This window comes from Balaenoptera musculus, chromosome 4, assembly GCF_009873245.2.
Source record: "Balaenoptera musculus isolate JJ_BM4_2016_0621 chromosome 4, mBalMus1.pri.v3, whole genome shotgun sequence".
In the NCBI taxonomy this organism is placed as follows: domain Eukaryota; kingdom Metazoa; phylum Chordata; class Mammalia; order Artiodactyla; family Balaenopteridae; genus Balaenoptera; species Balaenoptera musculus.
The window spans coordinates 84578079-84594565 of record NC_045788.1 but is presented as its reverse complement, the minus strand read 5'-3'; the positions used below and the strand labels follow the sequence as shown (position 1 = coordinate 84594565).

The 16487-nt window shown below is 37.7% G+C and overlaps 1 protein-coding gene and 1 pseudogene across 1 annotated transcript in view; one reads left to right on the top strand and one right to left on the bottom strand.

Annotated features, from left to right (window-relative positions):
* CCDC191 (coiled-coil domain containing 191) overlaps window positions 1–16487 on the bottom strand; it is a 102303-nt gene that overhangs the window by 18381 nt on the left and 67435 nt on the right. The gene's annotated exons all lie outside the window — the stretch shown is intronic.
* Window positions 3881–10213, top strand: LOC118894465 (annotated as a pseudogene).

Here is a 16487-nt window from a genome sequence, read left to right as displayed (position 1 = left end):
GAAGGATTTGGACTGCACATCTAGCACCCCAACTTTAAAGACAACCATTCAAGCAAGGGATGGGCCCCCAAAACACCAACAAGGCTTGTGTCCACGAGCAAGTCTTGTGTCACACAAGACTATAGCAAACAAAGAAACAGGTCTTATTGGATGAGAGTACTCACTGTGGCTATGCTCCTATACTCACTCCTATGCTCTCAGGACTCAGTCCTGAGAAAGCAGGCAAAAAGCCCATCTCCCAGTCTTTCCCTGAAAGAGATTTGACTTCATACTTTACAAGCTGCTGCCTGAGGGTCCAGATTCTAATTTAGCACGCATCTAGGAGCTGGCTGAGATCCTCTCCAGAGCGTGAGGGAGCCTTTGGGTACTTCCTCTGCCTTCTCCCTCTGGCTCACTCCACATCAGATTGCTAGCATCTGTCTAAAGGAGCTTACACACACATTTTGCATGCTAACTTTTGTGACTGCCACCTGAGTGGGAGGGGCCCCTGGACTGCCTGGCTCTGATAGCCAGTGGAACTTACATTCACAAGTCCCATAGGACTACGGCAAACAAGCAGGCTTTAAACAGGCACAGGAGAAACCCGCCCCCCCCCCCACATCGCCCTGGCCACCCAGCCCCATGGTTATACACCTGGGCTCAGTAAAAGGGAGCAGGAAAAACACACATCTCCTAGTTTCTCCCTGGAAGGGGCTTAACTACATATTTTCACAGCTGCTGCCTGAGGGTACAGCTTCTAACCAGTGTGTATCAAGGTGCTGACTGAGATCCTTTCTTTTGGGACACTGATAGGTCTTGGCACACGCTCAAATATGGGGAGCTACTAAGGACAAAGGCAGTGACAAAGGTCTGAGAGACAACCAGAAGCCTGGGCCAGGCTGATGAGATTCGTCTTCTGCACGTGAGCACTCTGTCAAGACTAGCAGAGGTGACTTTTATCTAATGCACAGAAACCAACCCAGAGAGTCAAGAAAAATGAAGAAACAGAGAAATATGTTCCAACCAAAAGAGCAAGATAAACCTCCAGAAGCCAGTCTTAATGAAATGGAGATAAGTGATTTACCCAATAGAGTTTTCAAAATAATGGTCATAAAGATGCTCACTGACGTCAGGAGAGCAATGCATGAACAAAGGGAATTTCAACAGAGATAGAAAATATACAAAAGTACCAAACATAAATCATACAGCTGAAGAATACAATAACTGAACAGAAAAATTCAACAGAGGGGTTCAACAGCAGACCAGATCAAGCAGAAAAAAAGATCAGTCAACTTATAGACAGAGCAGTGGAATTCAATTGGAGGAACAAAAAGAAAAAATAATGAGAAAAAGTGAAGATAGCCTAAGGGACTAATGGGACACCATCAAAGGGAGAATAAACATATTATAGGAGTCCCAGAAAGTGAGAAGAGAAAGGGGCAGAAAACTTATTCAAAGAAATACTGGATAGTTCAACTTCACATGGTCAGGCAGTTGGAAAGATGCTTAGTGTTTGTAATCCTTTGGGCTTCAATGATACAGTCTTTTCCCAGTGCCAGTTCTAGATCCGCTCCATCCTGTAGTACTTTATCTGTGACTGTTTTTAACCACAAAATTCTGCTGATTAAAGAGGCAAATCCATATAAACTTGGCCTTTTAAACAATGCCTTCATTCTGTCATAACCAGTCCCTCTTCCTTAACAATACTTTTCTTACTTATTAAACAACTTAGCAAGCAAGAGTTTTCCCAACTTCCTCTTTTATAAAATTTTATAGATCTTTCAAAGGGAAAAGTACTTTATCTCCATCTTTGTCTCAAATTTCTCTACCTCTACACCTATGGCAATATACAGAAACATTGGTATACCCTATTCTATAAAGCCAATTCTTATTTTGCTCTAGTCTCATTATAACCACATTTCTTAGGTTTTGACCACTCCCTTTCCAGAATCTTGCATCATGAAACATGTGCACAGGGAACGTTCCCCAGCACAGATCACATGCCAGGCCACAGAATAAGTCTCAATAAATTTAAGATTGAAATCATGTCAAGCATTTTTTTTCTGACCACAATGGTATGAATCTAGAAATAAAAAAAAAAAAAAAAAAAAAAAAAAAAAAAAAAAGAAATACTGGCTGAAAATTTCCCTAACCTGGAGAAAGAAACAGATATCCAGGTCCAGGAAGCCCAAAAAGTACCAAATAAGATGAATCTAAAGAGACACACACCAAGACACTTTATAATTAAATTGTCAAAAATTAAAGACAAAGAATCTTAAAAACAGCAAGAGAAAAGCAACTTGTTAGGTATAAATACACTCCTTATACACTGATAATATAAGACTATCAGTGGATTTTTTGGGCAGAAATCTTGTAGGCCAGAGAAGTGAGATGTTATATTCAAATGCTGAAAGAAAAAAACCTGCCAGTTAAGTATACTCTACCCAGAAAAAATGTTCTTCAGAATTGAAGGAGAGATAAAGAGTTTTCCAGACAAACAAAAGCTGAAACAGTTCATCACCACTAGAGCAGCCTTACCAGAAATGTTAAAGGGCCTTCTTCAAGTTGAAATGGAGAACACTAATAAGTAATATGAAAACATATGAAAGTATAAACTCACTGATAAAGGTAAATATATAGTTAAATTCAGAATACTCTTAATATTGTAATGGTGATGAGTGAATCACTTAAAACTCTAGTATAGGTTAAAAGACAAAAGTATTAAAAATAACTATAACTACAATAACTTGTTAATAGATACACAATATAAAATTGTGACAAACAAACTATGGTGGGAGAAGTGTAAAAATGTAGAGTTTTTGTATGCATTTGAAGTTATCAGCTTAAAATAGACTGTTATAATTACAAGATGTTTTATATAAGCCTCATGGTAACCATAAAGCATAAACTTATAGTAAATACACAAAATATTTATAAATCACAGCACAAATACATATAATCAAAGCACAAAGGAATAATGCAAGAGAGGAAGAAAGGAACAAAGGAACTACAAAACAGCTAGAAAATAATTAACAAAATGGCAATAGCTAGTCCACACCTATTAATAATTACTTTAAATGTACACAGATTAAATCCTTCATTCAAAAGACACAGAGTAGCTGAACAGATTGAAAAAACAAGACCCAACTATGTGCTTTCTATGAGAGGCTCACTTCAGCTTTAAGGACAACATAGAGACTGAAAGTGAAGGAATGGAAAAAGATATTCCATGCAAACAGGAACCAAAAGAGAGCAGGGGTAGTTATATTTACGTAAGACAATATAGACGTTAAGCCAAAAATGATATCAAGGACAAAGAAGGTCATTATATCATGATAAAGAGGTCAATTCATCAAGAATATGTAACAATTGAAAATATTTATGCATTCAACATTGGAGCACCTAAGTACAAAGCAAATATTAACATTTTGAAGTGAGAAATAGACAGAAATACAATAACAGTAGTGGATTTCAATAACCCACTTTAAACAATGGATAGAGCATCTAGACAGAAAATCAACAAGGATATATTGGACTTAAACAACACATTAGACCAGATGGAATTAACAGACATATACAGAACATTTCATCCAACAGCAGCAGAATACATATTTTTCTCAAGTGTACATGGAACATTCTTCAGGATAGATCATATGTTAGGCCATAAAACAAGTCTTAATAAATTTAAAAAGACTGAAATCATACCAAGCATATTTTCCAGCTACAATGTTATGAAATTAGAAATCAGTTACAAGAGGAAAACTGGAAAATTCACAAAGATGTGGAGATTAAACAACATGCTTGTGAACAACCAAGGGTCAAAAAAGGAATCAAAAGAAAAATAAAATAATAAAAAAATATCTGACAAAAATGAAAATGGAAACACAACATACCAGAACGTATGGGATGCAGCAAAAAGCAGTTCTACGAGGTAAGTTTAAATGCTTACATTAAGAAAAAAGAAAGATCTCAAATAAACAACCTAAATTATACACCTCAAGGAACTAGAAGAAGAACAAACTAAGTCCAAAGTTAGTAGTAGGAAGGAAATAAAGATCAGAGCAGAAATAAATGAAATAGAGAGTAGAAAGACAATTAAAAAGATCACAGAAACTAAGAGCTGTTTTAAAAAGAAAAACCAAAACAAAACAGACAAACCATTAGCTAGACTAAGGGAAAAAAAAAAAAAAAGACAAATAAAACCAGAAATGAAAGACATTACTACTGAAAACTGAGAAATACTAAGAATCCTAAAAAAAACTACTATAAACAAATGCCAACAAGTTAGATAATCTAGAAGAAATGGATATAGTCCTAGAAACATGCAACCTACTAAGACTGAATCATGAAGAATTAGAAAATCTGAATAGACTAATTACTATAGACTGAATCAGTAATCAAAATCTTGGATTTGACACCAAAAGCAAGGGCAACAAAAGCCAAAATGAATAAGCAGGACTACATCAAACTAAAAAGCTTCTGAACAGCAAGGGAAACCATCAACAAAATGAAAAGGCAACCTATAGAATGGGAGAAAATATTTGCAACCACATATCCAATAAGGGGTTAATATCCAAAATATATAAGGAACTCATATAACTCAATAGCAAAAAACCCCAAAAAACTCATTTGAAAAAATGGGTGAAGGATCTGAAGAGACATTTTTCCAGAGAAGACACACACAAATGGCCAACAGGTATGTGAAAAGGTGCTCAGCGTCACTAATTATCAGGGATACACAAATCAAAACCACAGTGAGCTATCACCTCACACCTGTTAGGATGGCAATTATCAAAAAGACAAGAGATAACAAATGCTAATGAGGATGTGGAGAAAAGGGAACCCTTGCACACTGTTGGGGAATGTAAACTGGTACAGCCACTGTGGAAAACAGTATGGCGGTTCCTCAAGAAATTAAAAATGGAACTACTATATTATCCAGCAATCCTACTTCTGAGTATATTCCATAGGAAACAAAATCACTGTCTCAAAGACATATCTGTACTCCTATGCTTATTGCAGCATTATTCACAATAGCCGAGGAATGGAAACAAAGTAGGTATCCATCGATGTATGAATGGATAAAAAATGTGCTATAGATACACACAATGGAATATTATTCAGCCTTAAAAAAAAAAGAAGGAAATCTGGTCATTATTGACAACATGGATGAATTTTGAGGGCATTATGCTCAGTAAAATAGGCCAGACAGAGAAAAACAAAAATACTAAGTGGTATCACTTATATGTGGAACCTTAAAACAAAAATGGGTTGAAATTGTAGAAACAGAGTAGGATGGTGACTGTCAGTGCCTTTGAGGTGGGAGAAATAGGTAGGGCCTGGAAAAATGGTACAAACTTTCAGTTACAAGATGAATAAGGTCTGAGGACCTAATGTATAACACGGTAACTACAGTTGATAACATTTCATAATTGAAACTTACTGAGAGGAGAAAATAAGCATTCTTACACACACACACACACACACACACACACACACACAATAAGTATGTGAGGTGATGGATATGTTAATTAACCCAGTGGGAATCCTTTTACAATGCCAACATATATCAAATCATCATGTTTTATGTACATTTTAAGTACCTTACAATTTTGTCAATTACACCTCAATAAAACTAAAAAAAAAAAGATGCAATGACCTAAAAACTCATGAATTTCATTTCAACAAATAGCTAATTACTTTAATTTGAATATGTAACCACTAAACAGCATGTTAATCATGGTAACAGAACACTGGAACATTAAAAAAAAGGAAACAATTCTGCAAAGAGGGTGAGGAAAAGTTCCTCATGAATCCTGCAAGAATCAGGGCTATGCATATCCTAGGATTTATTCAGCATTGTTCACAGAAATGATTTACATCTCACCAAGTTACTAGGAAGTAAAACAGTTAGGAGAGCAATCAGTATTTTCCCCTTATTATTACGGGAAACGTAACAATATAGCCCCTTCATTTAGATCATGGGGTAGAAATTTATATATGAATTATTCTATTCAAATTTAAAGATACTTCATACTCCATTAAAAGTCTAGTGATGGCTGTTATGCAAGTCACAGGAGCAAAAGCAAAGACTTCAGACTGTCTTCACAGTAGTTGTCAGTCTCGGCAGTAAAAATCACTTAATTTAAGCTTCTTTTTCTTTATTTGCCACAATTTCACTTCAAGAAAACGGTTGTGGTGAATTGGCTGATTCTGACAACTACTTAATTGCCTGAGTCTTCTCTGAGAAAAAAAAAATGAGAGGGCACTGGAACATTTCTAAGGTGGAAGGGAGACTTGCTCTGATCTTCCAATCCAAACTACCTTTATCTGTACACATTCCTCAATGAATATGAAATGTCCATATTCTCTAAAGGATTCAACCAAAATTACCTTCATAATCTTTATTACAGACAGTTGAGATATTGAATTGAATGGAAAGAAAAATTATTTTCGAGAATTTTCTTATGACCAACAAGAGGAAGCTGAGAGTTAAGTGGGGAGGAAAATGAAAGCTGGCCATTTTCACATCCACTGAAATGTCCCTGTAGCATCGAGGCAGCAGTTGCAACTTGTAGACAGGAATCTAACACAGTAAGCCTCTGGAGAAGCCCTCAGGCTCGGCCAACCCTGTTCACACACACAACTAAGTTATCTTCCTAGAATTACAACTCTATGGCCGGTGTCGTAGGCTCTTAAGGAAAACCATTTTCATGTGGCTTGTGGGGGAAAATGGCCTATTTATTTATTTAAAAAAATGTTTTATTGGCATATAGTTGATTTACAATGTTCTGTAGGTTTCTGCTGTACAGCAAAGTGAATCAGTTATACATATACATATATCCACTCTTTTTTAGATTCGTTTCCCATATAGGCCATTACAGAGTATTGAGTAGAGTTCCCTGTGCTATACAGTAGGTCCTTTTTAGTTATCTATTTTATATATAGTAGTGTGTATATGTCAAGCCCAATCTCCCAATTTATCCCTCCCCCACCTTACCTGCTGGTAACCATTAAGTTTGTTTTCTACACCTGTAACTCTATTTCTGTTTTGTAGATAAGTTTATTTGTACCCTTTTTTTAGATTCCACATATAAGTGATATCATATGGTATTTGTCTGTCTCTGTCTGACTTACTTCACTCTGTAGTGACAATCTCTAGGTCCATCCATGTTGCTGCAAATGGCATTATTTCATTCTTTTTTATGGCTGAGTAATATTCCACTGTATATATACGTACCACAGCTTCTTTATCCATGCCTCTGTTGATTTAGGTTGCTTCCATGTCTTGGCTATTGTAAATAGTGCTATAATGAACATTGGGGTGCATGTATCTTTTCAAATTATGGTTTTCTCTGTGTATATGCCCAGGAGTGGGATTGCTGGATCATATGGTAGCTCTAGTTTTATTTTTTTAAAGGACTCTCCATACTGTTCTTCATAGTGGCTGTACCAATTTACATTCCCACCAACAGTGCAAGAGGGTTCCCTTTTCTCCACACCCTCTCCAGCATTTATTGTTTGTAGATTTTTTAGAAGTGTACTTTTCCATGGAAAAATAGAAAGAAAAACATTTAATAAATCAGATATCTGCTTGAGCCAAAATTTTGTATTCATATGCAACAATTTACTTTAAATGTGTATTTCCTCCCTTGATTAAGGTTTCCTCAATAGAGTTGGCTGTATTTCATTACTATTACTGTATTTTCCATTTCCTTGTACAGAAAATGTCCACAACACCTGCATCTAAGGTTTATTGGGAGGATTACATGAAATGATGCTGTCCGCCTTGAGATGGCACTTACACTGGGGATCGATGCAGCTAGGGTTTCACAGAGCATAATTCACTCAGGCTAAAAAGGGACACAAAATCAGGGTATCTTTCTGATTTAAATTATTCAACAAACGATATGCAACAAATGAGACTCATTTGAATATATATATATATATATATCTCCACCACTACTGCTTTGAAAGAAAGACAAAGAATTACAGCAAGAATTGAGAAGAATACAGGGCAGTCGACACCATTCCCACACTCTGCCTTCCATCCATTATAAGCCACCCTTTCATTGTGCTCTGGAACGTATTCCCAGTTAGGCACTCCTGTAATTTATAGTCTTTGCCCTCTTGTATCATGAATTTCTCCCTCGCTACTAGATCATTCCCATCAATATGCATATATGTGCTGATACCTCCCATCTTTTAAAAAACAAAATAACACTCAAAAGACCAACTGCCAACAGAAAAAAAAAAATCCTTCAACCACATGTGACCCCTATTATATGGGCTCCCTTCCCAGCAGTCCACTGAAAACACTCTTGTCTATGTCATGAATAATCTCCATGTTGCCAAATCAAAGTTTCACTTGTCTGTCCTCTTTTTCATTGAACCCAGCAGCATTTAGCCCAGTTAACCACCATCACTTCCTTCCAGAAATACTTTTTTCTCTCAGCTTTTCAATAAACAATTCTCCTGGTACGCTTCCTACCTCACTATCTCCTCATCCTCTGAGTAGTTATTCATATATTCTAGGACTCAGTCCTGGATCCTCATATTTCTTCTCTATCCAGACAATCTCCCAAATTGATTTCATTCACTTCCACAGCATTAAAAACACTGACATGGTTTTGACTCCCAGGTTCCTTACTACAATCTTGATGTCTGGGCTTATATATTCAACTGCCTATTTGACATGTTCATTTCGATGTCTAATAGGTATCTCACATTTAACCTGCCCTTGTGGACCTTACAGAGGCCTCCTCAGCATCTAGCGGCTCAAGTATCACTTCTTCAGAGAGGCTTTCCCCATCTTGCTTTCCCCATTATACCTCTCCCTCTACTTCTTAGTTATTATCTTGTTTATTGCCTGTTTTCCCCAACTAGCATATAAGCTTTATGAGGGCAGGGCTACTGTCTGTCTTCTCCACTGCTCTAATATCTAGAACAATGCCTAGCACATAGTAGATGCTCGACATGTATTTGTTAAATGAACAAATATGCTTGCTAAGCAATTATGAAAGACTTCAAATCTTGCCCGGTCTTCTCTGATAAATTTATCTTTCCACCATAAACTTCATCAACTGTCTATTAATACAAAGCATATTTACACAGCCATAAAAGTTACTGCCTGATAAGTATTTCTAGAATACTTTTAATAAAAATAAAGCAATGGGATGTTAAAAGGAATTTAGATTATCTTCAAAAGATCATTGTGTGAGACCTGTGACTGGCCATCTTACTGCTGCACCTGATAGGCTATCCTGTCAGGGTCACAGGGACATTAAGCCACCACTTGGAGCATCACTGACCATGCTGCCATAGGTGGTACTTCTGCCATTGCTAAAGTGGCCCCTCTCTGAAGAATGCAGTACTTGTAGATACAGGCGAACTGCAGGTAACAGGAATCTTTCACAGAGGGCAGCCATGTCTAGACCTTGAACCACTTCTTTTTTGTTTTGTTTTGTTTTGTTTTGTTTTTTTGGGTTTTATTTTTTGGTCATACCACGCGGCTTGTGGGATCTTAGTTACTCGACCAGGGATTGAACCAACGCCCTCGGCAATGAAAGCATGGAGTCTTAACCACTGGACCTCTGGGGAATTCCCACCTCTTTTTTTTAATATGGAGGACAAATTTGTCATGGGCTTATCCCTGAGGAATTCTTCCAGTTCTGTATCCTAAAACTGGTATCACAGAACTGATCTTGTGTTTTCTACCCAAAGAAATATATGTGATTGCTAGAGACCTTTATCAACAGTAGGGTTGCTCATCTATGTAATTATAAAGAAGTATGGTACCTCTGTCAGACAATTTGCTGATAAACTTAATGAGCAAAAACAGCCCAACTAGAAGAGAGGAAGCAGGCTTCCATCAAACACATCCAGGATGCAACTGATTTGGACAAGCCACAGCAGGCACTGGTTGAGAAGTGTCATTACTTTTTTGATGTTCAGAGGAATAACACTGCTATGGCCTGGGAGGGTGCTTACTGGTAATGGCTATATAAAGTATATAGGAGGTCAAGAATCACCCGTGCAGAAAATGATGCATCAAAAGGAATACAACCACATGATAAACTGGGTAGAAAAACACATTGTGCAGAGCATCTTTGCTCAGAAGCAAAAGGAGACAATTGCCAAGTGCATTTTAGATCTAAAGCTGCTCCCAAAGAAAGCTCAAACAAGTCAGTCTATAAATGCATCCATCTCAATTGAGACTGCTACAAACAGCTGATTTACTAAATGGAAACTAGTCTATGTGACAAAATCTTTTGGTCTATTGTTGTAGACTGAACTTACATTTTACCTTTCCTAAAAAAGAAAAGATTTGGGCTTGGATAGTGAGAGAAACAAAACAACCTATTGGCCAGTAATGTATTTCTCATCCTTCTTGCTCTGTATAAGCAGTTTGCTTCCAGCAAGAAAAAAGCTGGACAGATAGATAACAAATTAATGACTTTTTATGAACCGATCAGAGAACTGAAGCCATCCCCAAATCTGGAGACAGGCACCTTCAGGGAGACACAACACCCAAGCATTTGCTTATCTGAGGCAGAAGCCACCCTACACCCTGAGCCAGTAAGATCATTAAGCTAGAAATCTGGCTAACTGCTGGAGGCCAAGGGTGGGCCGGCATGAGGAGGGTGAAGCTCCTGGGGGTCACAGTCATAGGGAGGTTCTTAACCTCTTTGCTCTAGGAACTCCACCAGGCTCTCACAGAGAGGATCAGGGAAAATCTGGATCAAGTCCCTGCCGTGGTTCTAGCTGGGGGAGAGGAACAGCAACCACTGCAAAATCTGCCCCGACTCTTCTCCGGGGCTTCATCTGCAAGCAGCGCCAACTGAAGGCACTAGTGTAATGCCGCTGCAGCTGGGGGAGGGGAACTCCGCCCAGACCAGCCTCCCTATCTCATTCAAGTGAAGAAGGAACCTCACAGAGGGAAGGGCTTTAAGGTCATAGACCGAGACAGTGGATACTGAAGGAAGGGAACACAGGGGCAGGGAAAAGCTCTGCCCCTAGAGTAGGAGCAGAAATTCTTCCGAATGGCCAATACTGTGCACTCCAAAGAGAACGTTAGAGAATGCTCCCCTCATCCACACCACACCAGCACGCTAGCAAACCTCTAGTAATAACAGAGGAGTACAACTGGAGGGTTAAAAGAGACAGATTTTCTCAGGGAACAGCACAAAGGGAAGACCTAAAGCCAAAAGAGAGGACAAAAAAAAAGTCACTAGTGAATATTGAAGTCTATGGTGCCCATAGCAACAACAAACCTCAACAATGGTAACCATAGCAACAACAAACTTCAAACATAGCCCAACTCCTGGCTACATTAACACAAATCTCCACACTAAAGGCCCATTTATCTCAGTTTCTATTGCCCCGTACATGTCTGGCTTTCAACAACAAAAAAATCAGACATATTAAAAGACAAGAAATAAACACCGTCTGAAAAGATAAAGCCATCATTAGAACAACACTCAAATATGAAAGATGTTGGAACTATCAGAGAGGAAATTTTAAATAATTAATGATAATATTAAAAGCTCGAATGGAAAAGGCAGTCATCATTCAAAATTAGATAGGTAATTTTAGCAGAGATAAGGGAATTATAATAAAGAGTCAAATGAAAATGCTAGAAATCAAAAACACACGGTAATAGAAATGAAGAGGGCCTTCAATAGGCTCATCACTAGACTTGATACAGCTGAGGAAAGTATCAGGTTACTTGAAGTTGGGGCAATAGAAATTATATAACCTGAAAAGCAAAGAGAAAAAAAAGAGTGAAAAAAAAACAACAGAGCATCGAAAAGCTGTGGGACAATATCAAACAATGCAATACAAGCGTAACTGGAATCTCAGAAGGAGAAGAAAAAATGGGGCAGGTAAAATATTTGAAGAAATAATGGGTAAAACATATCCTAAAATTATAGACAGACACAAAACCACATACCTAAGAAACTTAGAGTCCACCAAGCAAGGAAAACAAACAAACAAACATACTATACCTAGACATATCATATTCAAATTGCTAAAACCCAAAGACAGAAAAAATCTTGAAGGCAGCTGGAGGAAACCCATCGTACCTACTCTTATGGATTTAATGTTTTTGTTCCCCTCCAGATTCATATGTTGAAGTCCTAAACCCACACCACCCACTGCCCCAGTGTGGCTGTATTTGGACATGGGGCCGCTAAAGAAGTAATTAAGGTAAAATGAGGTTCTAAGGGTGGGATTAGTGTCCTCATAAAAAGAGATACCAGAGAGCTCACACACTGTCTCTCTGCCTCTCTGTGTACATGCACCGAGGAAAGGACGTGCGACGACACACTGAGAAGGTGGCTTTCTACCCGCCTGGAAGAGAGCTCTCACCAGAAACCAACCATGCTGTCACCCTGATCTTGGACATCCAGCCTCCTGGATTGTGAGAATGTTAATTTCTGTTGTTTAAGCCACTTGCCCTGTGGTATTTTGTTATGGCAGCCTGAGCAGACTATGATATCTACAAAGGAACAAAGATAAGAATTAAAGCAAACTTCTTGCCAGAAACCAGACAAGCAAGAAGACAACAGAGTGACATTTTTAAAGTGTTGAAAGAAAAAAACTGTAAACCCAGAATTCTATCAATATACCCTGTGAAAATACCCTTCAAAAATGAAGGAAAGATAAAGAATTCTCAAACAAATAAAAACTAAGGGAATTCATTACCAGTAGACCAACCCTGTAAGAAATGTCAGAGGACATTCTTCAGGCAGAAGGAATATGACATAGCTTAAACTTAGACCTACACAAAGAAATAAAGAGCACTAGAAATGGAAGAAATGAATGTAAAATATAATTTTCGGCTTATTTTTAATTACACTGAAATATAACTGTAAAGCAATAACAGTGACAAGGTGATGGGTATTTATAATATACATAAAAGTAAAATATATGACATATATGACAATAATGTTGAGAGACTCAATCTTCCCCCTGAGATCTGGACTAAGGCAAGGATATCTTCTCTCAGTACTATTCAACCTTGCACTGGAAGTCCTCGCTAGTGCAATAAGGTAAGAAAAAGAAAGATAAGGCATACAGATTGGAAAGGAAGAAATAAACTGCCTTTATTGGCAGACAATATGGTGGTCTATGTAGAAAATCCCCCCAAAAAAATCTACCAAAAAACTTCCTAGAATGAATAAGTGAGTTTAGCAAGGTTACAAGATACAATGTCAACATAGAAAAATGAACTGTGTTCCTACCTACTAGCAATGAATAAATGGAATCTGAAATTTTAAAAAGATATCATTTGCAATAGCACCACAAAAATAAGTACTTAGGTATAAATCTAACAAAAAATATGTAAGATATGTGGAAAGCTATAAAATACTCATAGACAAATCAAAGATCTAAATAAATGGAGAGCTATATCATGTTCACAAATTAAAGACCCAATGTTGTTAAATGTCAATTCTCCTGATTTGATCTATACATTCAATATGATCCCAATCAATCGCAATACGATCCCAAATGTAGCAAGCTTTTTTACACAAATTGACAAGATTGTCAATTTATATAGAAAGATCAAGAAGCTCGAATAGCCAAAACATTCTGAAAAAGAATAAAGTGGAAAAATTCACACTGTGAGACTGCAAGATTTACTATAAAGCTACAGCAATCAAAGATAATGTGGTACTGGCGAAGGACTACACATAAAGATGAACAGAATAGAATAGAGCCCAGAAATAGTCCCACATAAATGCAGTCAACTGATTTTTGACAAAAGTATAAATGTAATTCAATGGAGAAAAGATAGCCTTCTCAACAGATGATACTGGAACAAATGGATGTCTATATGCAAAAAAATAAACTTGATACATACTTTACACCTTATGCAACAATTATCTCCAAATGGACAACAGATCTAAATGTAAAACATAAAACTATAAAACTTCTTGAAGAAAATATAAGAGAAAATCTGAGTAACCTTGGATTTGGAGATTAGTTTTTGCATACAATACTAAAAGCACATCCAGTGAAAGAAAAAAAAATCAATAAATAGGATTTTATCAAAATTAAAACTTTTCCTCTGTGAAAGTTGCTGTTAAGTGAATTAAAATACAAGCCACAGACTGGGAGAAAATATTTGCAGTCCCATATCTAGTAGAGGACTTGGTCCAGAATATATAAAGAACTCTTAAAACCCAGTAAGAAATAACTTAATAAGATAATAAGCAATAAGAAATAACAACTCAATAAGAAAATAACTCAACTGAAAAATGGGTCAAAAAGATCTGAACAGACACTTCACCATATAAGACATGTAGAAGGCAAGTAAACAAATAAGATGCTCAACATTATTTGTTGTTTGGAAAATGCAAATAAACACCACAATGAGATACCACTCATGACACACCTATTAGAATGCTTAAAATGCAAAAAACAAGCAAACAAACCAACAAACAAAAGGACAATAACAATTGCTGACAAGGATGTGGGACGAGAGGAACTTTCTGGTGGGTATGCAAAACAGTGCAGCCACTTTGGAAGAGAATTTGGCAGTTACCTACAAAGTTAAACATAGACTTAGCATACTACCCAGCAACCACACTTCTAGGTATTTACCTAAGTGAATTTAAATCTTATGTCTAAACAAAAACCTACATGTGAATGTCTGTAGCAGCTTTATTCATAATCACTAAAAACTGGAAGCAATATTAACAGAGGAATAGAGAGACAAATTATTTCAGAATAAAAAGGCTATTTTTAAAAAATGGCCTTCAGCATATAAATAAAAAGGTTTTGAAGAATTCTGAATAACAAGTGAAAATACTCATGCTAAAATCCTAAATGAAAAAAGCAGCTTAAAAACTATATACACCTACACACACAAATTATCAACTTAACTATTAAAAGAGAGAGATGCACCGAGATAAAAGAACAGAAGTAAGTATTCTAAGATATTAAGAGTAGTTACCTCATAGATTGTTTCCCCCCGTCTTTTTTGTATTTCTCCAGTGTTCTACAATGAACAGATACGAGAGGAGAAATGTTCTGTACTGTGTATTTTTAAAATGGTCTCACTTCTTTACAGCAGCATGCCCCCACTTCTTCATGAGATGTTGCTGGCTGCTCTACAAAAAGGGTTCTTTGGTCAGCCACATGTGACTGCTGGGCACACTGTCCCTCTTCTGGAGACTCATAATAGCTGGTAGGATGTTAAAGGTTCTGAGAAGGCAGCTAATAATGAAACTTGTTTAACTTGATTTTTTTAACCAGCATTTACCAAACGTTTTTGACCACAGAACTTATATTTTCTCAAAACTACTTAATATCTCAGGAACTACTAGGGTTATACAGAACACATGTTGGGGAAATGTTCGCTTAGAACCCCTCAGGTAGTTTTTAAGGGAAGTAACTGAGCTGTTTCTGGAGATTTCTTCGGCTGATTTAGCAAAGGATGAATTATATATGCCTCTTGCTCCATGGACAAGATGACCCATTATGTGGATACCAGTCAGCCTCTTCCCCCAGCCACTGCTGGCATTGCCCAGCGGGCTCATGAACAAAGTGGCCATGGTGGCAGGCATGGAGGATATACATGGGCTCAGAAATATGGATTTCCCCTCACCAAGGCCAACTGGCTATGGCCATGCTGAGTGCCCAATCTACCAGCAGCAGGAGAAACTAACACAGAGTCTTCAATACGGCCCCATTCTCCAGGTTGATCAGACAGCTGTCAGGTGGCAGATTGATTATATTGGACTGTTTCCATCATGTAAAGGGCAATGCTCTATTCTTACTGGAATAGACACTTACTCTGGATATGGATATGCCTTTCCTCCCCGTAATATTTCTGCCAAAACTACCATCCATGGACTTACAGACCATCCCTGGATGTACAGAATGCCTTATTCACAATCATGATTTCCACACAGCATTGCTTCTGATCATGGAACTCACTTTACAGCAAAAGAAGTACAGCAAAGGGCCCATATGCATGGAATTTACTGGTCTTATCATGGATCCCACCATCCTGAAGCAGCTGGCTTGCCAGAATGGTGGAATGGCCTTATGAAGACTCAGCTGCAACACCAGCTAGGTGGCAGTACCTTGTAGGTCTGGGGTTAGGTTCTCTGGAAGTCTGTATATGCTCTGAACCAGCATCCAGTACATGGTACTGCTTCTCCCATAGCCAGTATTCATGGGGTCCAGGAAGCAAGGGGTGGAAGTGGGAGTGGCACCACTCACTATAACTAGCAAAAGTTTTGCTTCTTTTCCCACAAATTTATGTTCTGTTGGCCTAGAGATCTTGGTTCCAAATGGGGAAATGCTTCCACAAGGAGACATACAATGATTCCACTGAACTGGAAAGAATGCCACCTAATCACTGTGGGCTCCTCATGCCTCTGAATCAACAGGTAAAAAAGGAAGTGCTGGCTGGGGTGACTGACCCCGGCTACTAGGGGCAATAGGACTACTACTCCACAATGGAGGTGAGGAAGAGTATGCCTGGAATATAG